The sequence below is a fragment of the Schistocerca piceifrons genome, unplaced genomic scaffold (genome assembly GCF_021461385.2).
Source record: "Schistocerca piceifrons isolate TAMUIC-IGC-003096 unplaced genomic scaffold, iqSchPice1.1 HiC_scaffold_608, whole genome shotgun sequence".
Lineage (NCBI taxonomy): Eukaryota > Metazoa > Arthropoda > Insecta > Orthoptera > Acrididae > Schistocerca > Schistocerca piceifrons.
Window position 1 is genome coordinate 159,772 of NW_025728849.1, and position 27,019 is coordinate 186,790.

Here is a 27,019-nt window from a genome sequence, read left to right on the forward strand (position 1 = left end):
GGCGTGCGAGCACCCGGTGTTCCCAGGCGGTCACCCATCCAAGTACTAACCGGGCCCGATGTTGCTTAACTTCGGTGATCGGACGAGAACCGGTGTATTCAACATGGTATGGCCGTTGGCGCCCTTATACTGTAGCCGCACGACAGAAGACGCCTCTGCCTCTTCTCCCAACACACACAATCGCAGTTTTCGGTGACACATTTGACGCAGAGCACGTCCTTCCGCAACAGCTGGAGCCTCGAAGGCGGCGCCGAGTGCGCGTCCGGCGTCTCAGAGGCGTCTGCCGGACTGGCGGGCGCGCCGCGCCGCCACTTGCGTGAGACACGCGGCTGCTCGGTGCGCCGCCCGTCATTCGTTTCGCTTGGTGCGTGCGGCGTCCGACACTCGCGGGCGACGCATCTTGTTCCCGTTATCCGGCGGGGGGCTGTGCGGGGTGTAGCAGTGTCCTGCTGGAGGGCGCCCCCGGCAGCTTCCTCACCTGACACACGCCGCGCGGCTCGCGTCCAGGTATTTGCGTGATCTGTGCAGTGCATTCGCACCTCTCCCCTTCCGTCCCGACTTGTCCCGACTTTGCTCGACTGCCGCTCGCTGCCGCTCGGGTCGTGGCCCATATGACAGCACAAGCACGAGAAACATCTGCGAGACGGCCGTGGGCCTAACGGGCGTGTCCGAGACGCCGTTTGCGGCCAGTAGACCTGTGCAAAGGTGCGAAAACAGGGACACAAGGCACAGGAGGGTCGCCAAAGCATCCTTCTCTTCTAGCGACGAAAGATACATTTTTGTTTACAAGTTTGCAGTCGTACGCTGCTACAAAACAATAAGCAGCCCTGACGTATTTCAGAACATATCTGTCGGTTCATACCGTTTTGTTATCTTCAGGCACTTTTAAGAAATCTTCCTTGGCACATTCTTCTTCCAACTGAGGCCATTCATATCGTATGTTATGTTTATTACAGTCATTTATTTTCATTTTTTTTTTTTTTTTTTTCCTTCTGTGGAGTTTTGCACTGCTACGAAACAGTAGGTGGCCCTGACTCATTTCAGGTCACATCTGTCGATTCGTAGTGTTTCGTTATTTTCAAGGCATTCCTAGCACGTTGAAAATGCTTAAGGAAGCACGTTTGTCGCAAAAGAAAGGTAGTATGAAAAGAGGGCTGGCAGGGATAGCGGCGTAAAAAGGAGAAAATGAAGGGGAGCCAACAGCACCTTTTTTTTTTTTTTTTTTTTAAACGTATATAAACTTTTATTTACAATTTTTAACAATTACATATCTTTACATGAAATTGTATATTTTCTCGTTTTCAGTTCTGATTGTTCTTTTAGTAGTCTCTTGGCTTAGTTACAACACTTTTATTCACTGAGTGTCCTTTATATAAGTTTTTCCCTTCAATGTTTATGGTTTTTTATACATAAAAAAGAAACTGCATTACTTTGATTTTTTTTATAAATTGAATTTAAATTAATTTTAAGTTTTTTTTTTTTTTCCCCCGTATGGTATTTGAATACACCTATTTTGGCATGTTCGCTATGTGTTTGCCAAAGGCTAAAGGAGAATATGGGCCAGAACATCTATGTGCATAAATGATGAATGGGGAAGTTATTTAGTGTACTGTGTGAGAGTGGACGCAACAGTTCCACGGAAAATTTGGGGCAGAGAAAGTTTAAAGTTAGAATTTTTGTAAATCGCAAAGGGGTATGCAACGTTTTGGCACATGATGCGCCGAACTTTATAAATGTATATAACTATATCTATACACACGGATACATCAAAGGAATAAACACAGACAAACACAAAAAAAACCTACAAAACAACAACAAAAAAAATGATTATAGAAGAGAGAGAGAGAGACAGAGAGAGAGAGAGAGAGAGAGAGAGAGAGAGAGAGAGGGGAAAAAAAAACGTACCTTGAATGGAGATGGCGAGAGTACACATTAATTACATGAAATACACTGTTTGACATTTCGCTGTTACCTTGGAACACGTCTTGTATCCTTTGCACTAAATTAAAAACTGATCATTTCCTTTTGCCTGCTTTATTTGGCTATTGGGCACTGGACACTGTATGGCTATGATTGGCACACGTCACTCTCACTTTGGCACTGCTACACGTACCCACTTTCACTCTGCGCGCATTTTCACAACACTTTCGCAATGCACCACTCTTGCCGTCGGGGCTTTGGAGGGATTGGTGGGCGAAGTCCTCAGCGACTGGGGTGTGGGTGTTGTGGGAGGGCGTCGGTCACGTCGTGTTGAAGGCGTCTCGGAAGGCGGCGTCCAGCGGGACCTGCAGGAAGTTCTGGAAGGTCTCTCGGTACTTGGAGCGTTGTTTGGCCCTCCTGTGTTCCTCCCACAGGTCCGTGAGGAACTGCGCCTTGTCGGTCTGCCGTTTCGTGACGATGGCGTGTGCCGTCATGGCGATGATCCACATTGTGGCCAGGCGTTTCGCTTTGGGGAAAGGCTTCGCGTCCGGGACAGTGACAGCTGAGACATGTATCGCCCTCTCGTCGGTTCTGTTGATGTGGGCGATCATTTTTCTCGCTGCCGCCCATATTTCCCCGCTCTCTCTGCAGCCAAAACGATGCTCGATGGTGTCGGTCTGGTTGCAGAGCTCGCAGTTTGGGGATTCCCGCATTTTTATGCGTGCCAGTTTTTCGTTTGTCGGCACTGTTTTGTGGATGATTTTATACCACGTGTCCCTGGCGTGCTCAGGAAGTGTCCGTTCCGAGACATTCTTCCAGACCTGTGGCCAGTCATGGTCTGGAAAACTCGTCTCTATTTTGGACTTTCTTGCCTTCCCCCTCAGAGCGCTGTAGATGTTCCTCGCCGTTCTTTGCTGTGGGTTGGCAACGACCGCGGTGATGTAACTCTTGTCGATTGCCATCTGTTTTATGTGCCGCAACTTGAATGGTATGTTCGTAGTGTCTACAGGAGCCTCTTCAGATTCAGGTTTATATTGGTTTATCAGGCTGGACGTTATACTGTTGTTGTTCTGGTTTGCCATTTTCATCGCACGGTGTAGAAGCAGTGCCGCGCATTTCGTCTTAACGTCAGTCAGACCAAGTCCGCCTTCGTCCCTTGACAGGAAACACGTCGCCTGGGAGACCTTGAAGATTTCCCGCCTCCACAGCAAGTAGTACGCCGCACTTCCTATCGCTCGCGCAATTTCCGTCGGAGCACATAGTATTTGCGCCATGTACCACGCTTTCGACAGGATTGTTTCGTTTACTAACTGCACTCTTTGGCTCAGCGTCAGGTTCCGGTTCGCGTGTATCCTCACGAGCCCTCTCGTTGTGTTCAAGACGCTGCGCCAGTTTTGTGCTGCCATTTTCAAAGGGCACTGCTGTAGTTCCACTCCGAGTGCCCTATGGTTGTTTGTCACTCGGTACCACTGTCTCGCTGGTCGCAGTCTGCCGTTGCCTATTGGTAGTAGCACTGTCTTCGTCGGATTCGTTTTGGCACCTGAAGCCTTTTCGAAGGATTCCATGATAGGCTGGATTATTCCTAGTTCTTCTTCGTTTTGGATGAATATGCCCATGTCGTCAGCATAGGCCGTGCATACGATGTTTGTTGCACCCATTGTGTATCCTCCGATTTCGGCTGTTAGTTTTCGTAGTAGTGGGTCGAGGGCTATTGTGAAAAGTGCCATCGATAATGGACATCCTTGCCTGACGGATCTTCCCAGTCTTATTGACTTGGAAGTCCATCCGTTTACTGTTATTTTTGAGGTGGCATTTGTAATGACGTTCTTGATTGTTCTTCCGAATTTTGGTCCGAATCCGAGGCGTGCGAGCACCCGGTGTTCCCAGGCGGTCACCCATCCAAGTACTAACCGGGCCCGATGTTGCTTAACTTCGGTGATCGGACGAGAACCGGTGTATTCAACATGGTATGGCCGTTGGCGCCCTTATACTGTAGCCGCACGACAGAAGACGCCTCTGCCTCTTCTCCCAACACACACAATCGCAGTTTTCGGTGACACATTTGACGCAGAGCACGTCCTTCCGCAACAGCTGGAGCCTCGAAGGCGGCGCCGAGTGCGCGTCCGGCGTCTCAGAGGCGTCTGCCGGACTGGCGGGCGCGCCGCGCCGCCACTTGCGTGAGACACGCGGCTGCTCGGTGCGCCGCCCGTCATTCGTTTCGCTTGGTGCGTGCGGCGTCCGACACTCGCGGGCGACGCATCTTGTTCCCGTTATCCGGCGGGGGGCTGTGCGGGGTGTAGCAGTGTCCTGCTGGAGGGCGCCCCCGGCAGCTTCCTCACCTGACACACGCCGCGCGGCTCGCGTCCAGGTATTTGCGTGATCTGTGCAGTGCATTCGCACCTCTCCCCTTCCGTCCCGACTTGTCCCGACTTTGCTCGACTGCCGCTCGCTGCCGCTCGGGTCGTGGCCCATATGACAGCACAAGCACGAGAAACATCTGCGAGACGGCCGTGGGCCTAACGGGCGTGTCCGAGACGCCGTTTGCGGCCAGTAGACCTGTGCAAAGGTGCGAAAACAGGGACACAAGGCACAGGAGGGTCGCCAAAGCATCCTTCTCTTCTAGCGACGAAAGATACATTTTTGTTTACAAGTTTGCAGTCGTACGCTGCTACAAAACAATAAGCAGCCCTGACGTATTTCAGAACATATCTGTCGGTTCATACCGTTTTGTTATCTTCAGGCACTTTTAAGAAATCTTCCTTGGCACATTCTTCTTCCAACTGAGGCCATTCATATCGTATGTTATGTTTATTACAGTCATTTATTTTCATTTTTTTTTTTTTTTTTTCCTTCTGTGGAGTTTTGCACTGCTACGAAACAGTAGGTGGCCCTGACTCATTTCAGGTCACATCTGTCGATTCGTAGTGTTTCGTTATTTTCAAGGCATTCCTAGCACATTGAAAATGCTTAAGGAAGCACGTTTGTCGCAAAAGAAAGGTAGTATGAAAAGAGGGCTGGCAGGGATAGCGGCGTAAAAAGGAGAAAATGAAGGGGAGCCAACAGCACCTTTTTTTTTTTTTTTTTTTTTAAACGTATATAAACTTTTATTTACAATTTTTAACAATTACATATCTTTACATGAAATTGTATATTTTCTCGTTTTCAGTTCTGATTGTTCTTTTAGTAGTCTCTTGGCTTAGTTACAACACTTTTATTCACTGAGTGTCCTTTATATAAGTTTTTCCCTTCAATGTTTATGGTTTTTTATACATAAAAAAGAAACTGCATTACTTTGATTTTTTTTATAAATTGAATTTAAATTAATTTTAAGTTTTTTTTTTTTTTTCCCCCGTATGGTATTTGAATACACCTATTTTGGCATGTTCGCTATGTGTTTGCCAAAGGCTAAAGGAGAATATGGGCCAGAACATCTATGTGCATAAATGATGAATGGGGAAGTTATTTAGTGTACTGTGTGAGAGTGGACGCAACAGTTCCACGGAAAATTTGGGGCAGAGAAAGTCTAAAGTTAGAATTTTTGTAAATCGCAAAGGGGTATGCAACGTTTTGGCACATGATGCGCCGAACTTTATAAATGTATATAACTATATCTATACACACGGATACATCAAAGGAATAAACACAGACAAACACAAAAAAAACCTACAAAACAACAACAAAAAAAATGATTATAGAAGAGAGAGAGAGAGACAGAGAGAGAGAGAGAGAGAGAGAGAGAGAGGGGAAAAAAAAACGTACCTTGAATGGAGATGGCGAGAGTACACATTAATTACATGAAATACACTGTTTGACATTTCGCTGTTACCTTGGAACACGTCTTGTATCCTTTGCACTAAATTAAAAACTGATCATTTCCTTTTGCCTGCTTTATTTGGCTATTGGGCACTGGACACTGTATGGCTATGATTGGCACACGTCACTCTCACTTTGGCACTGCTACACGTACCCACTTTCACTCTGCGCGCATTTTCACAACACTTTCGCAATGCACCACTCTTGCCGTCGGGGCTTTGGAGGGATTGGTGGGCGAAGTCCTCAGCGACTGGGGTGTGGGTGTTGTGGGAGGGCGTCGGTCACGTCGTGTTGAAGGCGTCTCGGAAGGCGGCGTCCAGCGGGACCTGCAGGAAGTTCTGGAAGGTCTCTCGGTACTTGGAGCGTTGTTTGGCCCTCCTGTGTTCCTCCCACAGGTCCGTGAGGAACTGCGCCTTGTCGGTCTGCCGTTTCGTGACGATGGCGTGTGCCGTCATGGCGATGATCCACATTGTGGCCAGGCGTTTCGCTTTGGGGAAAGGCTTCGCGTCCGGGACAGTGACAGCTGAGACATGTATCGCCCTCTCGTCGGTTCTGTTGATGTGGGCGATCATTTTTCTCGCTGCCGCCCATATTTCCCCGCTCTCTCTGCAGCCAAAACGATGCTCGATGGTGTCGGTCTGGTTGCAGAGCTCGCAGTTTGGGGATTCCCGCATTTTTATGCGTGCCAGTTTTTCGTTTGTCGGCACTGTTTTGTGGATGATTTTATACCACGTGTCCCTGGCGTGCTCAGGAAGTGTCCGTTCCGAGACATTCTTCCAGACCTGTGGCCAGTCATGGTCTGGAAAACTCGTCTCTATTTTGGACTTTCTTGCCTTCCCCCTCAGAGCGCTGTAGATGTTCCTCGCCGTTCTTTGCTGTGGGTTGGCAACGACCGCGGTGATGTAACTCTTGTCGATTGCCATCTGTTTTATGTGCCGCAACTTGAATGGTATGTTCGTAGTGTCTACAGGAGCCTCTTCAGATTCAGGTTTATATTGGTTTATCAGGCTGGACGTTATACTGTTGTTGTTCTGGTTTGCCATTTTCATCGCACGGTGTAGAAGCAGTGCCGCGCATTTCGTCTTAACGTCAGTCAGACCAAGTCCGCCTTCGTCCCTTGACAGGAAACACGTCGCCTGGGAGACCTTGAAGATTTCCCGCCTCCACAGCAAGTAGTACGCCGCACTTCCTATCGCTCGCGCAATTTCCGTCGGAGCACATAGTATTTGCGCCATGTACCACGCTTTCGACAGGATTGTTTCGTTTACTAACTGCACTCTTTGGCTCAGCGTCAGGTTCCGGTTCGCGTGTATCCTCACGAGCCCTCTCGTTGTGTTCAAGACGCTGCGCCAGTTTTGTGCTGCCATTTTCAAAGGGCACTGCTGTAGTTCCACTCCGAGTGCCCTATGGTTGTTTGTCACTCGGTACCACTGTCTCGCTGGTCGCAGTCTGCCGTTGCCTATTGGTAGTAGCACTGTCTTCGTCGGATTCGTTTTGGCACCTGAAGCCTTTTCGAAGGATTCCATGATAGGCTGGATTATTCCTAGTTCTTCTTCGTTTTGGATGAATATGCCCATGTCGTCAGCATAGGCCGTGCATACGATGTTTGTTGCACCCATTGTGTATCCTCCGATTTCGGCTGTTAGTTTTCGTAGTAGTGGGTCGAGGGCTATTGTGAAAAGTGCCATCGATAATGGACATCCTTGCCTGACGGATCTTCCCAGTCTTATTGACTTGGAAGTCCATCCGTTTACTGTTATTTTTGAGGTGGCATTTGTAATGACGTTCTTGATTGTTCTTCCGAATTTTGGTCCGAATCCGAGGCGTGCGAGCACCCGGTGTTCCCAGGCGGTCACCCATCCAAGTACTAACCGGGCCCGATGTTGCTTAACTTCGGTGATCGGACGAGAACCGGTGTATTCAACATGGTATGGCCGTTGGCGCCCTTATACTGTAGCCGCACGACAGAAGACGCCTCTGCCTCTTCTCCCAACACACACAATCGCAGTTTTCGGTGACACATTTGACGCAGAGCACGTCCTTCCGCAACAGCTGGAGCCTCGAAGGCGGCGCCGAGTGCGCGTCCGGCGTCTCAGAGGCGTCTGCCGGACTGGCGGGCGCGCCGCGCCGCCACTTGCGTGAGACACGCGGCTGCTCGGTGCGCCGCCCGTCATTCGTTTCGCTTGGTGCGTGCGGCGTCCGACACTCGCGGGCGACGCATCTTGTTCCCGTTATCCGGCGGGGGGCTGTGCGGGGTGTAGCAGTGTCCTGCTGGAGGGCGCCCCCGGCAGCTTCCTCACCTGACACACGCCGCGCGGCTCGCGTCCAGGTATTTGCGTGATCTGTGCAGTGCATTCGCACCTCTCCCCTTCCGTCCCGACTTGTCCCGACTTTGCTCGACTGCCGCTCGCTGCCGCTCGGGTCGTGGCCCATATGACAGCACAAGCACGAGAAACATCTGCGAGACGGCCGTGGGCCTAACGGGCGTGTCCGAGACGCCGTTTGCGGCCAGTAGACCTGTGCAAAGGTGCGAAAACAGGGACACAAGGCACAGGAGGGTCGCCAAAGCATCCTTCTCTTCTAGCGACGAAAGATACATTTTTGTTTACAAGTTTGCAGTCGTACGCTGCTACAAAACAATAAGCAGCCCTGACGTATTTCAGAACATATCTGTCGGTTCATACCGTTTTGTTATCTTCAGGCACTTTTAAGAAATCTTCCTTGGCACATTCTTCTTCCAACTGAGGCCATTCATATCGTATGTTATGTTTATTACAGTCATTTATTTTCATTTTTTTTTTTTTTTTTCCTTCTGTGGAGTTTTGCACTGCTACGAAACAGTAGGTGGCCCTGACTCATTTCAGGTCACATCTGTCGATTCGTAGTGTTTCGTTATTTTCAAGGCATTCCTAGCACGTTGAAAATGCTTAAGGAAGCACGTTTGTCGCAAAAGAAAGGTAGTATGAAAAGAGGGCTGGCAGGGATAGCGGCGTAAAAAGGAGAAAATGAAGGGGAGCCAACAGCACCTTTTTTTTTTTTTTTTTTTTTTAAACGTATATAAACTTTTATTTACAATTTTTAACAATTACATATCTTTACATGAAATTGTATATTTTCTCGTTTTCAGTTCTGATTGTTCTTTTAGTAGTCTCTTGGCTTAGTTACAACACTTTTATTCACTGAGTGTCCTTTATATAAGTTTTTCCCTTCAATGTTTATGGTTTTTTATACATAAAAAAGAAACTGCATTACTTTGATTTTTTTTATAAATTGAATTTAAATTAATTTTAAGTTTTTTTTTTTTTTTTCCCCCGTATGGTATTTGAATACACCTATTTTGGCATGTTCGCTATGTGTTTGCCAAAGGCTAAAGGAGAATATGGGCCAGAACATCTATGTGCATAAATGATGAATGGGGAAGTTATTTAGTGTACTGTGTGAGAGTGGACGCAACAGTTCCACGGAAAATTTGGGGCAGAGAAAGTCTAAAGTTAGAATTTTTGTAAATCGCAAAGGGGTATGCAACGTTTTGGCACATGATGCGCCGAACTTTATAAATGTATATAACTATATCTATACACACGGATACATCAAAGGAATAAACACAGACAAACACAAAAAAAACCTACAAAACAACAACAAAAAAAATGATTATAGAAGAGAGAGAGAGAGACAGAGAGAGAGAGAGAGAGAGAGAGAGAGAGGGGAAAAAAAAACGTACCTTGAATGGAGATGGCGAGAGTACACATTAATTACATGAAATACACTGTTTGACATTTCGCTGTTACCTTGGAACACGTCTTGTATCCTTTGCACTAAATTAAAAACTGATCATTTCCTTTTGCCTGCTTTATTTGGCTATTGGGCACTGGACACTGTATGGCTATGATTGGCACACGTCACTCTCACTTTGGCACTGCTACACGTACCCACTTTCACTCTGCGCGCATTTTCACAACACTTTCGCAATGCACCACTCTTGCCGTCGGGGCTTTGGAGGGATTGGTGGGCGAAGTCCTCAGCGACTGGGGTGTGGGTGTTGTGGGAGGGCGTCGGTCACGTCGTGTTGAAGGCGTCTCGGAAGGCGGCGTCCAGCGGGACCTGCAGGAAGTTCTGGAAGGTCTCTCGGTACTTGGAGCGTTGTTTGGCCCTCCTGTGTTCCTCCCACAGGTCCGTGAGGAACTGCGCCTTGTCGGTCTGCCGTTTCGTGACGATGGCGTGTGCCGTCATGGCGATGATCCACATTGTGGCCAGGCGTTTCGCTTTGGGGAAAGGCTTCGCGTCCGGGACAGTGACAGCTGAGACATGTATCGCCCTCTCGTCGGTTCTGTTGATGTGGGCGATCATTTTTCTCGCTGCCGCCCATATTTCCCCGCTCTCTCTGCAGCCAAAACGATGCTCGATGGTGTCGGTCTGGTTGCAGAGCTCGCAGTTTGGGGATTCCCGCATTTTTATGCGTGCCAGTTTTTCGTTTGTCGGCACTGTTTTGTGGATGATTTTATACCACGTGTCCCTGGCGTGCTCAGGAAGTGTCCGTTCCGAGACATTCTTCCAGACCTGTGGCCAGTCATGGTCTGGAAAACTCGTCTCTATTTTGGACTTTCTTGCCTTCCCCCTCAGAGCGCTGTAGATGTTCCTCGCCGTTCTTTGCTGTGGGTTGGCAACGACCGCGGTGATGTAACTCTTGTCGATTGCCATCTGTTTTATGTGCCGCAACTTGAATGGTATGTTCGTAGTGTCTACAGGAGCCTCTTCAGATTCAGGTTTATATTGGTTTATCAGGCTGGACGTTATACTGTTGTTGTTCTGGTTTGCCATTTTCATCGCACGGTGTAGAAGCAGTGCCGCGCATTTCGTCTTAACGTCAGTCAGACCAAGTCCGCCTTCGTCCCTTGACAGGAAACACGTCGCCTGGGAGACCTTGAAGATTTCCCGCCTCCACAGCAAGTAGTACGCCGCACTTCCTATCGCTCGCGCAATTTCCGTCGGAGCACATAGTATTTGCGCCATGTACCACGCTTTCGACAGGATTGTTTCGTTTACTAACTGCACTCTTTGGCTCAGCGTCAGGTTCCGGTTCGCGTGTATCCTCACGAGCCCTCTCGTTGTGTTCAAGACGCTGCGCCAGTTTTGTGCTGCCATTTTCAAAGGGCACTGCTGTAGTTCCACTCCGAGTGCCCTATGGTTGTTTGTCACTCGGTACCACTGTCTCGCTGGTCGCAGTCTGCCGTTGCCTATTGGTAGTAGCACTGTCTTCGTCGGATTCGTTTTGGCACCTGAAGCCTTTTCGAAGGATTCCATGATAGGCTGGATTATTCCTAGTTCTTCTTCGTTTTGGATGAATATGCCCATGTCGTCAGCATAGGCCGTGCATACGATGTTTGTTGCACCCATTGTGTATCCTCCGATTTCGGCTGTTAGTTTTCGTAGTAGTGGGTCGAGGGCTATTGTGAAAAGTGCCATCGATAATGGACATCCTTGCCTGACGGATCTTCCCAGTCTTATTGACTTGGAAGTCCATCCGTTTACTGTTATTTTTGAGGTGGCATTTGTAATGACGTTCTTGATTGTTCTTCCGAATTTTGGTCCGAATCCGAGGCGTGCGAGCACCCGGTGTTCCCAGGCGGTCACCCATCCAAGTACTAACCGGGCCCGATGTTGCTTAACTTCGGTGATCGGACGAGAACCGGTGTATTCAACATGGTATGGCCGTTGGCGCCCTTATACTGTAGCCGCACGACAGAAGACGCCTCTGCCTCTTCTCCCAACACACACAATCGCAGTTTTCGGTGACACATTTGACGCAGAGCACGTCCTTCCGCAACAGCTGGAGCCTCGAAGGCGGCGCCGAGTGCGCGTCCGGCGTCTCAGAGGCGTCTGCCGGACTGGCGGGCGCGCCGCGCCGCCACTTGCGTGAGACACGCGGCTGCTCGGTGCGCCGCCCGTCATTCGTTTCGCTTGGTGCGTGCGGCGTCCGACACTCGCGGGCGACGCATCTTGTTCCCGTTATCCGGCGGGGGGCTGTGCGGGGTGTAGCAGTGTCCTGCTGGAGGGCGCCCCCGGCAGCTTCCTCACCTGACACACGCCGCGCGGCTCGCGTCCAGGTATTTGCGTGATCTGTGCAGTGCATTCGCACCTCTCCCCTTCCGTCCCGACTTGTCCCGACTTTGCTCGACTGCCGCTCGCTGCCGCTCGGGTCGTGGCCCATATGACAGCACAAGCACGAGAAACATCTGCGAGACGGCCGTGGGCCTAACGGGCGTGTCCGAGACGCCGTTTGCGGCCAGTAGACCTGTGCAAAGGTGCGAAAACAGGGACACAAGGCACAGGAGGGTCGCCAAAGCATCCTTCTCTTCTAGCGACGAAAGATACATTTTTGTTTACAAGTTTGCAGTCGTACGCTGCTACAAAACAATAAGCAGCCCTGACGTATTTCAGAACATATCTGTCGGTTCATACCGTTTTGTTATCTTCAGGCACTTTTAAGAAATCTTCCTTGGCACATTCTTCTTCCAACTGAGGCCATTCATATCGTATGTTATGTTTATTACAGTCATTTATTTTCATTTTTTTTTTTTTTTTTCCTTCTGTGGAGTTTTGCACTGCTACGAAACAGTAGGTGGCCCTGACTCATTTCAGGTCACATCTGTCGATTCGTAGTGTTTCGTTATTTTCAAGGCATTCCTAGCACGTTGAAAATGCTTAAGGAAGCACGTTTGTCGCAAAAGAAAGGTAGTATGAAAAGAGGGCTGGCAGGGATAGCGGCGTAAAAAGGAGAAAATGAAGGGGAGCCAACAGCACCTTTTTTTTTTTTTTTTTTTTTTAAACGTATATAAACTTTTATTTACAATTTTTAACAATTACATATCTTTACATGAAATTGTATATTTTCTCGTTTTCAGTTCTGATTGTTCTTTTAGTAGTCTCTTGGCTTAGTTACAACACTTTTATTCACTGAGTGTCCTTTATATAAGTTTTTCCCTTCAATGTTTATGGTTTTTTATACATAAAAAAGAAACTGCATTACTTTGATTTTTTTTATAAATTGAATTTAAATTAATTTTAAGTTTTTTTTTTTTTTTTTCCCCCGTATGGTATTTGAATACACCTATTTTGGCATGTTCGCTATGTGTTTGCCAAAGGCTAAAGGAGAATATGGGCCAGAACATCTATGTGCATAAATGATGAATGGGGAAGTTATTTAGTGTACTGTGTGAGAGTGGACGCAACAGTTCCACGGAAAATTTGGGGCAGAGAAAGTCTAAAGTTAGAATTTTTGTAAATCGCAAAGGGGTATGCAACGTTTTGGCACATGATGCGCCGAACTTTATAAATGTATATAACTATATCTATACACACGGATACATCAAAGGAATAAACACAGACAAACACAAAAAAAACCTACAAAACAACAACAAAAAAAATGATTATAGAAGAGAGAGAGAGAGACAGAGAGAGAGAGAGAGAGAGAGAGAGAGAGGGGAAAAAAAAACGTACCTTGAATGGAGATGGCGAGAGTACACATTAATTACATGAAATACACTGTTTGACATTTCGCTGTTACCTTGGAACACGTCTTGTATCCTTTGCACTAAATTAAAAACTGATCATTTCCTTTTGCCTGCTTTATTTGGCTATTGGGCACTGGACACTGTATGGCTATGATTGGCACACGTCACTCTCACTTTGGCACTGCTACACGTACCCACTTTCACTCTGCGCGCATTTTCACAACACTTTCGCAATGCACCACTCTTGCCGTCGGGGCTTTGGAGGGATTGGTGGGCGAAGTCCTCAGCGACTGGGGTGTGGGTGTTGTGGGAGGGCGTCGGTCACGTCGTGTTGAAGGCGTCTCGGAAGGCGGCGTCCAGCGGGACCTGCAGGAAGTTCTGGAAGGTCTCTCGGTACTTGGAGCGTTGTTTGGCCCTCCTGTGTTCCTCCCACAGGTCCGTGAGGAACTGCGCCTTGTCGGTCTGCCGTTTCGTGACGATGGCGTGTGCCGTCATGGCGATGATCCACATTGTGGCCAGGCGTTTCGCTTTGGGGAAAGGCTTCGCGTCCGGGACAGTGACAGCTGAGACATGTATCGCCCTCTCGTCGGTTCTGTTGATGTGGGCGATCATTTTTCTCGCTGCCGCCCATATTTCCCCGCTCTCTCTGCAGCCAAAACGATGCTCGATGGTGTCGGTCTGGTTGCAGAGCTCGCAGTTTGGGGATTCCCGCATTTTTATGCGTGCCAGTTTTTCGTTTGTCGGCACTGTTTTGTGGATGATTTTATACCACGTGTCCCTGGCGTGCTCAGGAAGTGTCCGTTCCGAGACATTCTTCCAGACCTGTGGCCAGTCATGGTCTGGAAAACTCGTCTCTATTTTGGACTTTCTTGCCTTCCCCCTCAGAGCGCTGTAGATGTTCCTCGCCGTTCTTTGCTGTGGGTTGGCAACGACCGCGGTGATGTAACTCTTGTCGATTGCCATCTGTTTTATGTGCCGCAACTTGAATGGTATGTTCGTAGTGTCTACAGGAGCCTCTTCAGATTCAGGTTTATATTGGTTTATCAGGCTGGACGTTATACTGTTGTTGTTCTGGTTTGCCATTTTCATCGCACGGTGTAGAAGCAGTGCCGCGCATTTCGTCTTAACGTCAGTCAGACCAAGTCCGCCTTCGTCCCTTGACAGGAAACACGTCGCCTGGGAGACCTTGAAGATTTCCCGCCTCCACAGCAAGTAGTACGCCGCACTTCCTATCGCTCGCGCAATTTCCGTCGGAGCACATAGTATTTGCGCCATGTACCACGCTTTCGACAGGATTGTTTCGTTTACTAACTGCACTCTTTGGCTCAGCGTCAGGTTCCGGTTCGCGTGTATCCTCACGAGCCCTCTCGTTGTGTTCAAGACGCTGCGCCAGTTTTGTGCTGCCATTTTCAAAGGGCACTGCTGTAGTTCCACTCCGAGTGCCCTATGGTTGTTTGTCACTCGGTACCACTGTCTCGCTGGTCGCAGTCTGCCGTTGCCTATTGGTAGTAGCACTGTCTTCGTCGGATTCGTTTTGGCACCTGAAGCCTTTTCGAAGGATTCCATGATAGGCTGGATTATTCCTAGTTCTTCTTCGTTTTGGATGAATATGCCCATGTCGTCAGCATAGGCCGTGCATACGATGTTTGTTGCACCCATTGTGTATCCTCCGATTTCGGCTGTTAGTTTTCGTAGTAGTGGGTCGAGGGCTATTGTGAAAAGTGCCATCGATAATGGACATCCTTGCCTGACGGATCTTCCCAGTCTTATTGACTTGGAAGTCCATCCGTTTACTGTTATTTTTGAGGTGGCATTTGTAATGACGTTCTTGATTGTTCTTCCGAATTTTGGTCCGAATCCGAGGCGTGCGAGCACCCGGTGTTCCCAGGCGGTCACCCATCCAAGTACTAACCGGGCCCGATGTTGCTTAACTTCGGTGATCGGACGAGAACCGGTGTATTCAACATGGTATGGCCGTTGGCGCCCTTATACTGTAGCCGCACGACAGAAGACGCCTCTGCCTCTTCTCCCAACACACACAATCGCAGTTTTCGGTGACACATTTGACGCAGAGCACGTCCTTCCGCAACAGCTGGAGCCTCGAAGGCGGCGCCGAGTGCGCGTCCGGCGTCTCAGAGGCGTCTGCCGGACTGGCGGGCGCGCCGCGCCGCCACTTGCGTGAGACACGCGGCTGCTCGGTGCGCCGCCCGTCATTCGTTTCGCTTGGTGCGTGCGGCGTCCGACACTCGCGGGCGACGCATCTTGTTCCCGTTATCCGGCGGGGGGCTGTGCGGGGTGTAGCAGTGTCCTGCTGGAGGGCGCCCCCGGCAGCTTCCTCACCTGACACACGCCGCGCGGCTCGCGTCCAGGTATTTGCGTGATCTGTGCAGTGCATTCGCACCTCTCCCCTTCCGTCCCGACTTGTCCCGACTTTGCTCGACTGCCGCTCGCTGCCGCTCGGGTCGTGGCCCATATGACAGCACAAGCACGAGAAACATCTGCGAGACGGCCGTGGGCCTAACGGGCGTGTCCGAGACGCCGTTTGCGGCCAGTAGACCTGTGCAAAGGTGCGAAAACAGGGACACAAGGCACAGGAGGGTCGCCAAAGCATCCTTCTCTTCTAGCGACGAAAGATACATTTTTGTTTACAAGTTTGCAGTCGTACGCTGCTACAAAACAATAAGCAGCCCTGACGTATTTCAGAACATATCTGTCGGTTCATACCGTTTTGTTATCTTCAGGCACTTTTAAGAAATCTTCCTTGGCACATTCTTCTTCCAACTGAGGCCATTCATATCGTATGTTATGTTTATTACAGTCATTTATTTTCATTTTTTTTTTTTTTTTTCCTTCAGTGGAGTTTTGCACTGCTACGAAACAGTAGGTGGCCCTGACTCATTTCAGGTCACATCTGTCGATTCGTAGTGTTTCGTTATTTTCAAGGCATTCCTAGCACGTTGAAAATGCTTAAGGAAGCACGTTTGTCGCAAAAGAAAGGTAGTATGAAAAGAGGGCTGGCAGGGATAGCGGCGTAAAAAGGAGAAAATGAAGGGGAGCCAACAGCACCTTTTTTTTTTTTTTTTTTTAAACGTATATAAACTTTTATTTACAATTTTTAACAATTACATATCTTTACATGAAATTGTATATTTTCTCGTTTTCAGTTCTGATTGTTCTTTTAGTAGTCTCTTGGCTTAGTTACAACACTTTTATTCACTGAGTGTCCTTTATATAAGTTTTTCCCTTCAATGTTTATGGTTTTTTATACATAAAAAAGAAACTGCATTACTTTGATTTTTTTTATAAATTGAATTTAAATTAATTTTAAGTTTTGTTTTTTTTTTTCCCCCGTATGGTATTTGAATACACCTATTTTGGCATGTTCGCTATGTGTTTGCCAAAGGCTAAAGGAGAATATGGGCCAGAACATCTATGTGCATAAATGATGAATGGGGAAGTTATTTAGTGTACTGTGTGAGAGTGGACGCAACAGTTCCACGGAAAATTTGGGGCAGAGAAAGTCTAAAGTTAGAATTTTTGTAAATCGCAAAGGGGTATGCAACGTTTTGGCACATGATGCGCCGAACTTTATAAATGTATATAACTATATCTATACACACGGATACATCAAAGGAATAAACACAGACAAACACAAAAAAAACCTACAAAACAACAACAAAAAAAATGATTATAGAAGAGAGAGAGAGAGACAGAGAGAGAGAGAGAGAGAGAGAGAGAGAGAGAGAGGGGAAAAAAAAACGTACCTTGAATGGAGATGGCGAGAGTACACATTAATTACATGAAATACACTGTTTGACATTTCGCTGTTACCTTGGAACACGTCTTGTATCCTTTGCACTAAATTAAAAACTGATCATTTCCTTTTGCCTGCTTTATTTGGCTATTGGGCACTGGACACTGTATGGCTATGATTGGCACACGTCACTCTCACTTTGGCACTGCTACACGTACCCACTTTCACTCTGCGCGCATTTTCACAACACTTTCGCAATGCACCACTCTTGCCGTCGGGGCTTTGGAGGGATTGGTGGGCGAAGTCCTCAGCGACTGGGGTGTGGGTGTTGTGGGAGGGCGTCGGTCACGTCGTGTTGAAGGCGTCTCGGAAGGCGGCGTCCAGCGGGACCTGCAGGAAGTTCTGGAAGGTCTCTCGGTACTTGGAGCGTTGTTTGGCCCTCCTGTGTTCCTCCCACAGGTCCGTGAGGAACTGCGCCTTGTCGGTCTGCCGTTTCGTGACGATGGCGTGTGCCGTCATGGCGATGATCCACATTGTGGCCAGGCGTTTCGCTTTGGGGAAAGGCTTCGCGTCCGGGACAGTGACAGCTGAGACATGTATCGCCCTCTCGTCGGTTCTGTTGATGTGGGCGATCATTTTTCTCGCTGCCGCCCATATTTCCCCGCTCTCTCTGCAGCCAAAACGATGCTCGATGGTGTCGGTCTGGTTGCAGAGCTCGCAGTTTGGGGATTCCCGCATTTTTATGCGTGCCAGTTTTTCGTTTGTCGGCACTGTTTTGTGGATGATTTTATACCACGTGTCCCTGGCGTGCTCAGGAAGTGTCCGTTCCGAGACATTCTTCCAGACCTGTGGCCAGTCATGGTCTGGAAAACTCGTCTCTATTTTGGACTTTCTTGCCTTCCCCCTCAGAGCGCTGTAGATGTTCCTCGCCGTTCTTTGCTGTGGGTTGGCAACGACCGCGGTGATGTAACTCTTGTCGATTGCCATCTGTTTTATGTGCCGCAACTTGAATGGTATGTTCGTAGTGTCTACAGGAGCCTCTTCAGATTCAGGTTTATATTGGTTTATCAGGCTGGACGTTATACTGTTGTTGTTCTGGTTTGCCATTTTCATCGCACGGTGTAGAAGCAGTGCCGCGCATTTCGTCTTAACGTCAGTCAGACCAAGTCCGCCTTCGTCCCTTGACAGGAAACACGTCGCCTGGGAGACCTTGAAGATTTCCCGCCTCCACAGCAAGTAGTACGCCGCACTTCCTATCGCTCGCGCAATTTCCGTCGGAGCACATAGTATTTGCGCCATGTACCACGCTTTCGACAGGATTGTTTCGTTTACTAACTGCACTCTTTGGCTCAGCGTCAGGTTCCGGTTCGCGTGTATCCTCACGAGCCCTCTCGTTGTGTTCAAGACGCTGCGCCAGTTTTGTGCTGCCATTTTCAAAGGGCACTGCTGTAGTTCCACTCCGAGTGCCCTATGGTTGTTTGTCACTCGGTACCACTGTCTCGCTGGTCGCAGTCTGCCGTTGCCTATTGGTAGTAGCACTGTCTTCGTCGGATTCGTTTTGGCACCTGAAGCCTTTTCGAAGGATTCCATGATAGGCTGGATTATTCCTAGTTCTTCTTCGTTTTGGATGAATATGCCCATGTCGTCAGCATAGGCCGTGCATACGATGTTTGTTGCACCCATTGTGTATCCTCCGATTTCGGCTGTTAGTTTTCGTAGTAGTGGGTCGAGGGCTATTGTGAAAAGTGCCATCGATAATGGACATCCTTGCCTGACGGATCTTCCCAGTCTTATTGACTTGGAAGTCCATCCGTTTACTGTTATTTTTGAGGTGGCATTTGTAATGACGTTCTTGATTGTTCTTCCGAATTTTGGTCCGAATCCGAGGCGTGCGAGCACCCGGTGTTCCCAGGCGGTCACCCATCCAAGTACTAACCGGGCCCGATGTTGCTTAACTTCGGTGATCGGACGAGAACCGGTGTATTCAACATGGTATGGCCGTTGGCGCCCTTATACTGTAGCCGCACGACAGAAGACGCCTCTGCCTCTTCTCCCAACACACACAATCGCAGTTTTCGGTGACACATTTGACGCAGAGCACGTCCTTCCGCAACAGCTGGAGCCTCGAAGGCGGCGCCGAGTGCGCGTCCGGCCAGTCTCAGAGGCATCTGCCGGACTGGCGGGCGCGCCGCGCCGCCACTTGCGTGAGACACGCGGCTGCTCGGTGCGCCGCCCGTCATTCGTTTCGCTTGGTGCGTGCGGCGTCCGACACTCGCGGGCGACGCATCTTGTTCCCGTTATCCGGCGGGGGGCTGTGCGGGGTGTAGCAGTGTCCTGCTGGAGGGCGCCCCCGGCAGCTTCCTCACCTGACACACGCCGCGCGGCTCGCGTCCAGGTATTTGCGTGATCTGTGCAGTGCATTCGCACCTCTCCCCTTCCGTCCCGACTTGTCCCGACTTTGCTCGACTGCCGCTCGCTGCCGCTCGGGTCGTGGCCCATATGACAGCACAAGCACGAGAAACATCTGCGAGACGGCCGTGGGCCTAACGGGCGTGTCCGAGACGCGTTTGCGGCCAGTAGACCTGTGCAAAGGTGCGAAAACAGGGACACAAGGCACAGGAGGGTCGCCAAAGCATCCTTCTCTTCTAGCGACGAAAGATACATTTTTGTTTACAAGTTTGCAGTCGTACGCTGCTACAAAACAATAAGCAGCCCTGACGTATTTCAGAACATATCTGTCGGTTCATACCGTTTTTGTTATCTTCAGGCACTTTTAAGAAATCTTCCTTGGCACATTCTTCTTCCAACTGAGGCCATTCATATCGTATGTTATGTTTATTACAGTCATTTATTTTCATTTTTTTTTTTTTTTTTTCCTTCAGTGGAGTTTTGCACTGCTACGAAACAGTAGGTGGCCCTGACTCATTCAGGTCACATCTGTCGATTCGTAGTGTTTCGTTATTTTCAAGGCATTCCTAGCACGTTGAAAATGCTTAAGGAAGCACGTTTGTCGCAAAAGAAAGGTAGTATGAAAAGAGGGCTGGCAGGGATAGCGGCGTAAAAAGGAGAAAATGAAGGGGAGCCAACAGCACCTTTTTTTTTTTTTTTTTTTAAACGTATATAAACTTTTATTTACAATTTTTAACAATTACATAATCTTTACATGAAATTGTATATTTTCTCGTTTTCAGTTCTGATTGTTCTTTTAGTAGTCTCTTGGCTTAGTTACAACTCTTTTATTCACTGAGTGTCCTTTATATAAGTTTTTCCCTTCAATGTTTATGGTTTTTTTATACATAAAAAAAGAACTGCATTACTTTGATTTTTTTTTATAAATTGAATTTAAATTAATTTTAAGTTTTGTTTTTTTTTTTCCCCCGTATGGTATTTGAATACACCTATTTTGGCATGTTCGCTATGTGTTTGCCAAAGGCTAAAGGAGAATATGGGCCAGAACATCTATGTGCATAAATGATGAATGGGGAAGTTATTTAGTGTACTGTGTGAGAGTGGACGCAACAGTTCCACGGAAAATTTGGGGCAGAGAAAGTCTAAAGTTAGAATTTTTTGTAAATCGCAAAGGGGTATGCAACGTTTTGGCACATGATGCGCCGAACTTTATAAATGTATATAACTATATCTATACACACGGATACATCAAAGGAATAAACACAGACAAACACAAAAAAAACCTACAAAACAACAACAAAAAAAATGATTATAGAAGAGAGAGAGAGAGACAGAGAGAGAGAGAGAGAGAGAGAGAGAGAGAGAGAGGGGAAAAAAAAAACGTACCTTGAATGGAGATGGCGAGAGTACACATTAATTACATGAAATACACTGTTTGACATTTCGCTGTTACCTTGGAACACGTCTTGTATCCTTTGCACTAAATTAAAAACTGATCATTTCCTTTTGCCTGCTTTATTTGGCTATTGGGCACTGGACACTGTATGGCTATGATTGGCACACGTCACTCTCACTTTGGGCACTGCTACACGTACCCACTTTCACTCTGCGCGCATTTTCACAACACTTTCGCAATGCACCACTCTTGCCGTCGGGGCTTTGGAGGGATTGGTGGGCGAAGTCCTCAGCGACTGGGGTGTGGGTGTTGTGGGAGGGCGTCGGTCACGTCGTGTTGAAGGCGTCTCGGAAGGCGGCGTCCAGCGGGACCTGCAGGAAGTTCTGGAAGGTCTCTCGGTACTTGGAGCGTTGTTTGGCCCTCCTGTGTTCCTCCCACAGGTCCGTGAGGAACTTGCGCCTTGTCGGTCTGCCGTTTCGTGACGATGGCGTGTGCCGTCATGGCGATGATCCACATTGTGGCCAGGCGTTTCGCTTTGGGGAAAGGCTTCGCGTCCGGGACAGTGACAGCTGAGACATGTATCGCCCTCTCGTCGGTTCTGTTGATGTGGGCGATCATTTTTCTCGCTGCCGCCCATATTTCCCCGCTCTCTCTGCAGCCAAAAACGATGCTCGATGGTGTCGGTCTGGTTGCAGAGCTCGCAGTTTGGGGATTCCCGCATTTTTATGCGTGCCAGTTTTTCGTTTGTCGGCACTGTTTTGTGGATGATTTTATACCACGTGTCCCTGGCGTGCTCAGGAAGTGTCCGTTCCGAGACATTCTTCCAGACCTGTGGCCAGTCATGGTCTGGAAAACTCGTCTCTATTTTGGACTTTCTTGCCTTCCCCCTCAGAGCGCTGTAGATGTTCCTCGCCGTTCTTTGCTGTGGGTTGGCAACGACCGCGGTGATGTAACTCTTGTCGATTGCCATCTGTTTTATGTGCCGCAACTTGAATGGTATGTTCGTAGTGTCTACAGGAGCCTCTTCAGATTCAGGTTTATATTGGTTTATCAGGCTGGGACGTTATACTGTTGTTGTTCTGGTTTGCCATTTTCATCGCACGGTGTAGAAGCAGTGCCGCGCATTTCGTCTTAACGTCAGTCAGACCAAGTCCGCCTTCGTCCCTTGACAGGAAACACGTCGCCTGGGAGACCTTGAAGATTTCCCGCCTCCACAGCAAGTAGTACGCCGCACTTCCTATCGCTCGCGCAATTTCCGTCGGAGCACATAGTATTTGCGCCATGTACCACGCTTTCGACAGGATTGTTTCGTTTACTAACTGCACTCTTTGGCTCAGCGTCAGGTTCCGGTTCGCGTGTATCCTCACGAGCCCCTCTCGTTGTGTTCAAGACGCTGCGCCAGTTTTGTGCTGCCATTTTCAAAGGGCACTGCTGTAGTTCCACTCCGAGTGCCCTATGGTTGTGTTTGTCACTCGGTACCCACTGTCTCGCTGGTCGCAGTCTGCCGTTGCCTATTGGTAGTAGCACTGTCTTCGTCGGATTCGTTTTGGCACCTGAAGCCTTTTCGAAGGATTCCATGATAGGCTGGATTATTCCTAGTTCTTCTTCGTTTTGGATGAATATGCCCATGTCGTCAGCATAGGCCGTGCATACGATGTTTGTTGCACCCCATTGTGTATCCTCCGATTTCGGCTGTTAGTTTTCGTAGTAGTGGGTCGAGGGCTATTGTGAAAAGTGCCATCGATAATGGACATCCTTGCCTGACGGATCTTCCCAGTCTTATTGACTTGGAAGTCCATCCGTTTACTGTTATTTTTGAGGTGGCATTTGTAATGACGTTCTTGATTGTTCTTCCGAATTTTGGTCCGAATCCGAGGCGTGCGAGCACCCGTGTTCCCAGGCGGTCACCCATCCAAGTACTAACCGGGCCCGATGTTGCTTAACTTCGGTGATCGGACGAGAACCGGTAGTATTCAACATGGTATGGCCGTTGGCGCCCTTATACTGTAGCCGCACGACAGAAGACGCCTCTGCCTCTTCTCCCAACACACACAATCGCAGTTTTCGGTGACACATTTGACGCAGAGCACGTCCTTCCGCAACAGCTGGAGCACTCGAAGGCGGCGCCGAGTGCGCGTCCGGCGTCTCAGAGGCGTCTGCCGGGACTGGCGGGCGCGCCGCGCCGCCACTTGCGTGAGACCACGCGGCTGCTCGGTGCGCCGCCCGTCATTCGTTTCGCTTGGTGCGTGCGGCGTCCGACACTCGCGGGGCGACGCATCTTGTTCCCGTTATCCGGCGGGGGGCTGTGCGGGGTTGTAGCAGTGTCCTGCTGGAGGGCGCCCCCGGCAGCTTCCTCACCTGACACACGCCGCGCGGCTCGGTATTTGCGTGATCTGTGCAGTGCATTCGCACCTCTCCCCTTCCGTCCCGACTTGTCCCGACTTTGCTCGACTGCCGCTCGCTGCCGCTCGGGTCGTGGCCCATATGACAGCACAAGCACGAGAAACATCTGCGAGACGGCCGTGGGCCTAACGGGCGTGTCCGAGACGCCGTTTGCGGCCAGTAGACCTGTGCAAAGGTGCGAAAACAGGGACACAAGGCACAGGAGGGTCGCCAAAGCATCCTTCTCTTCTAGCGACGAAAGATACATTTTTGTTTACAAGTTTGCAGTCGTACGCTGCTACAAAACAATAAGCAGCCCTGACGTATTTCAGAACATATCTGTCGGTTCATACCGTTTTGTTATCTTCAGGCACTTTTAAGAAATCTTCCTTGGCACATTCTTCTTCCAACTGAGGCCATTCATATCGTATGTTATGTTTATTACAGTCATTTATTTTCATTTTTTTTTTTTTTTTTCCTTCTGTGGAGTTTTGCACTGCTACGAAACAGTAGGTGGCCCTGACTCATTTCAGGTCACATCTGTCGATTCGTAGTGTTTCGTTATTTTCAAGGCATTCCTAGCACGTTGAAAATGCTTAAGGAAGCACGTTTGTCGCAAAAGAAAGGTAGTATGAAAAGAGGGCTGGCAGGGATAGCGGCGTAAAAAGGAGAAAATGAAGGGGAGCCAACAGCACCTTTTTTTTTTTTTTTTTTTAAACGTATATAAACTTTTATTTACAATTTTTAACAATTACATATCTTTACATGAAATTGTATATTTTCTCGTTTTCAGTTCTGATTGTTCTTTTAGTAGTCTCTTGGCTTAGTTACAACACTTTTATTCACTGAGTGTCCTTTATATAAGTTTTTCCCTTCAATGTTTATGGTTTTTTTATACATAAAAAAGAAACTGCATTACTTTGATTTTTTTTATAAATTGAATTTAAATTAATTTTAAGTTTTTTTTTTTTTTTCCCCCGTATGGTATTTGAATACACCTATTTTGGCATGTTCGCTATGTGTTTGCCAAAGGCTAAAGGAGAATATGGGCCAGAACATCTATGTGCATAAATGATGAATGGGGAAGTTATTTAGTGTACTGTGTGAGAGTGGACGCAACAGTTCCACGGAAAATTTGGGGCAGAGAAAGTCTAAAGTTAGAATTTTTGTAAATCGCAAAGGGGTATGCAACGTTTTGGCACATGATGCGCCGAACTTTATAAATGTATATAACTATATCTATACACACGGATACATCAAAGGAATAAACACAGACAAACACAAAAAAAACCTACAAAACAACAACAAAAAAAATGATTATAGAAGAGAGAGAGAGAGACAGAGAGAGAGAGAGAGAGAGAGAGAGAGAGAGAGAGAGGGGAAAAAAAAAACGTACCTTGAATGGAGATGGCGAGAGTACACATTAATTACATGAAATACACTGTTTGACATTTCGCTGTTACCTTGGAACACGTCTTGTATCCTTTGCACTAAATTAAAAACTGATCATTTCCTTTTGCCTGCTTTATTTGGCTATTGGGCACTGGACACTGTATGGCTATGATTGGCACACGTCACTCTCACTTTGGCACTGCTACACGTACCCACTTTCACTCTGCGCGCATTTTCACAACACTTTCGCAATGCACCACTCTTGCCGTCGGGGCTTTGGAGGGATTGGTGGGCGAAGTCCTCAGCGACTGGGGTGTGGGTGTTGTGGGAGGGCGTCGGTCACGTCGTGTTGAAGGCGTCTCGGAAGGCGGCGTCCAGCGGGACCTGCAGGAAGTTCTGGAAGGTCTCTCGGTACTTGGAGCGTTGTTTGGCCCTCCTGTGTTCCTCCCACAGGTCCGTGAGGAACTGCGCCTTGTCCGGTCTGCCGTTTCGTGACGATGGCGTGTGCCGTCATGGCGATGATCCACATTGTGGCCAGGCGTTTCGCTTTGGGGAAAGGCTTCGCGTCCGGGACAGTGACAGCTGAGACATGTATCGCCCTCTCGTCGGTTCTGTTGATGTGGGCGATCATTTTTCTCGCTGCCGCCCATATTTCCCCGCTCTCTCTGCAGCCAAAACGATGCTCGATGGTGTCGGTCTGGTTGCAGAGCTCGCAGTTTGGGGATTCCCGCATTTTTATGCGTGCCAGTTTTTCGTTTGTCGGCACTGTTTTGTGGATGATTTTATACCACGTGTCCCTGGCGTGCTCAGGAAGTGTCCGTTCCGAGACATTCTTCCAGACCTGTGGCCAGTCATGGTCTGGAAAACTCGTCTCTATTTTGGACTTTCTTGCCTTCCCCCTCAGAGCGCTGTAGATGTTCCTCGCCGTTCTTTGCTGTGGGTTGGCAACGACCGCGGTGATGTAACTCTTGTCGATTGCCATCTGTTTTATGTGCCGCAACTTGAATGGTATGTTCGTAGTGTCTACAGGAGCCTCTTCAGATTCAGGTTTATATTGGTTTATCAGGCTGGACGTTATACTGTTGTTGTTCTGGTTTGCCATTTTCATCGCACGGTGTAGAAGCAGTGCCGCGCATTTCGTCTTAACGTCAGTCAGACCAAGTCCGCCTTCGTCCCTTGACAGGAAACACGTCGCCTGGGAGACCTTGAAGATTTCCCGCCTCCACAGCAAGTAGTACGCCGCACTTCCTATCGCTCGCGCAATTTCCGTCGGAGCACATAGTATTTGCGCCATGTACCACGCTTTCGACAGGATTGTTTCGTTTACTAACTGCACTCTTTGGCTCAGCGTCAGGTTCCGGTTCGCGTGTATCCTCACGAGCCCTCTCGTTGTGTTCAAGACGCTGCGCCAGTTTTGTGCTGCCATTTTCAAAGGGCACTGCTGTAGTTCCACTCCGAGTGCCCTATGGTTGTTTGTCACTCGGTACCACTGTCTCGCTGGTCGCAGTCTGCCGTTGCCTATTGGTAGTAGCACTGTCTTCGTCGGATTCGTTTTGGCACCTGAAGCCTTTTCGAAGGATTCCATGATAGGCTGGATTATTCCTAGTTCTTCTTCGTTTTGGATGAATATGCCCATGTCGTCAGCATAGGCCGTGCATACGATGTTTGTTGCACCCATTGTGTATCCTCCGATTTCGGCTGTTAGTTTTCGTAGTAGTGGGTCGAGGGCTATTGTGAAAAGTGCCATCGATAATGGACATCCTTGCCTGACGGATCTTCCCAGTCTTATTGACTTGGAAGTCCATCCGTTTACTGTTATTTTTGAGGTGGCATTTGTAATGACGTTCTTGATTGTTCTTCCGAATTTTGGTCCGAATCCGAGGCGTGCGAGCACCCGGTGTTCCCAGGCGGTCACCCATCCAAGTACTAACCGGGCCCGATGTTGCTTAACTTCGGTGATCGGACGAGAACCGGTGTATTCAACATGGTATGGCCGTTGGCGCCCTTATACTGTAGCCGCACGACAGAAGACGCCTCTGCCTCTTCTCCCAACACACACAATCGCAGTTTTCGGTGACACATTTGACGCAGAGCACGTCCTTCCGCAACAGCTGGAGCCTCGAAGGCGGCGCCGAGTGCGCGTCCGGCGTCTCAGAGGCGTCTGCCGGACTGGCGGGCGCGCCGCGCCGCCACTTGCGTGAGACACGCGGCTGCTCGGTGCGCCGCCCGTCATTCGTTTCGCTTGGTGCGTGCGGCGTCCGACACTCGCGGGCGACGCATCTTGTTCCCGTTATCCGGCGGGGGGCTGTGCGGGGTGTAGCAGTGTCCTGCTGGAGGGCGCCCCCGGCAGCTTCCTCACCTGACACACGCCGCGCGGCTCGCGTCCAGGTATTTGCGTGATCTGTGCAGTGCATTCGCACCTCTCCCCTTCCGTCCCGACTT

At 48.9% G+C, this 27,019-nt stretch overlaps 7 non-coding genes and 1 pseudogene across 7 annotated transcripts; all 8 read right to left on the bottom strand.

Moving 5' to 3' along the window:
- LOC124762870 lies at positions 1 to 120 on the bottom strand. The gene has a single exon (XR_007012607.1). It is a non-coding gene; the product is annotated as a 5S ribosomal RNA (ribosomal RNA).
- Positions 121 to 3,781: 3,661 nt separating this feature from the next.
- LOC124762871 lies at positions 3,782 to 3,901 on the bottom strand. Its single transcript, XR_007012608.1, has one exon. It is a non-coding gene; the product is annotated as a 5S ribosomal RNA (ribosomal RNA).
- A 3,654-nt stretch (positions 3,902 to 7,555) lies between these two features.
- LOC124762872 lies at positions 7,556 to 7,675 on the bottom strand. Its single transcript, XR_007012609.1, has one exon. It is a non-coding gene; the product is annotated as a 5S ribosomal RNA (ribosomal RNA).
- A 3,655-nt stretch (positions 7,676 to 11,330) lies between these two features.
- On the bottom strand, positions 11,331 to 11,450 carry LOC124762873. Its single transcript, XR_007012610.1, has one exon. It is a non-coding gene; the product is annotated as a 5S ribosomal RNA (ribosomal RNA).
- A 3,656-nt stretch (positions 11,451 to 15,106) lies between these two features.
- LOC124762874 lies at positions 15,107 to 15,226 on the bottom strand. Its single transcript, XR_007012611.1, has one exon. It is a non-coding gene; the product is annotated as a 5S ribosomal RNA (ribosomal RNA).
- Positions 15,227 to 18,884: 3,658 nt separating this feature from the next.
- Positions 18,885 to 19,004, bottom strand: LOC124762876. The gene has a single exon (XR_007012613.1). It is a non-coding gene; the product is annotated as a 5S ribosomal RNA (ribosomal RNA).
- A 3,674-nt stretch (positions 19,005 to 22,678) lies between these two features.
- Positions 22,679 to 22,798, bottom strand: LOC124762880 (annotated as a pseudogene).
- A 3,660-nt stretch (positions 22,799 to 26,458) lies between these two features.
- LOC124762878 lies at positions 26,459 to 26,578 on the bottom strand. Its single transcript, XR_007012614.1, has one exon. It is a non-coding gene; the product is annotated as a 5S ribosomal RNA (ribosomal RNA).
- Between the last annotated feature and the right edge of the window lie 441 nt (positions 26,579 to 27,019).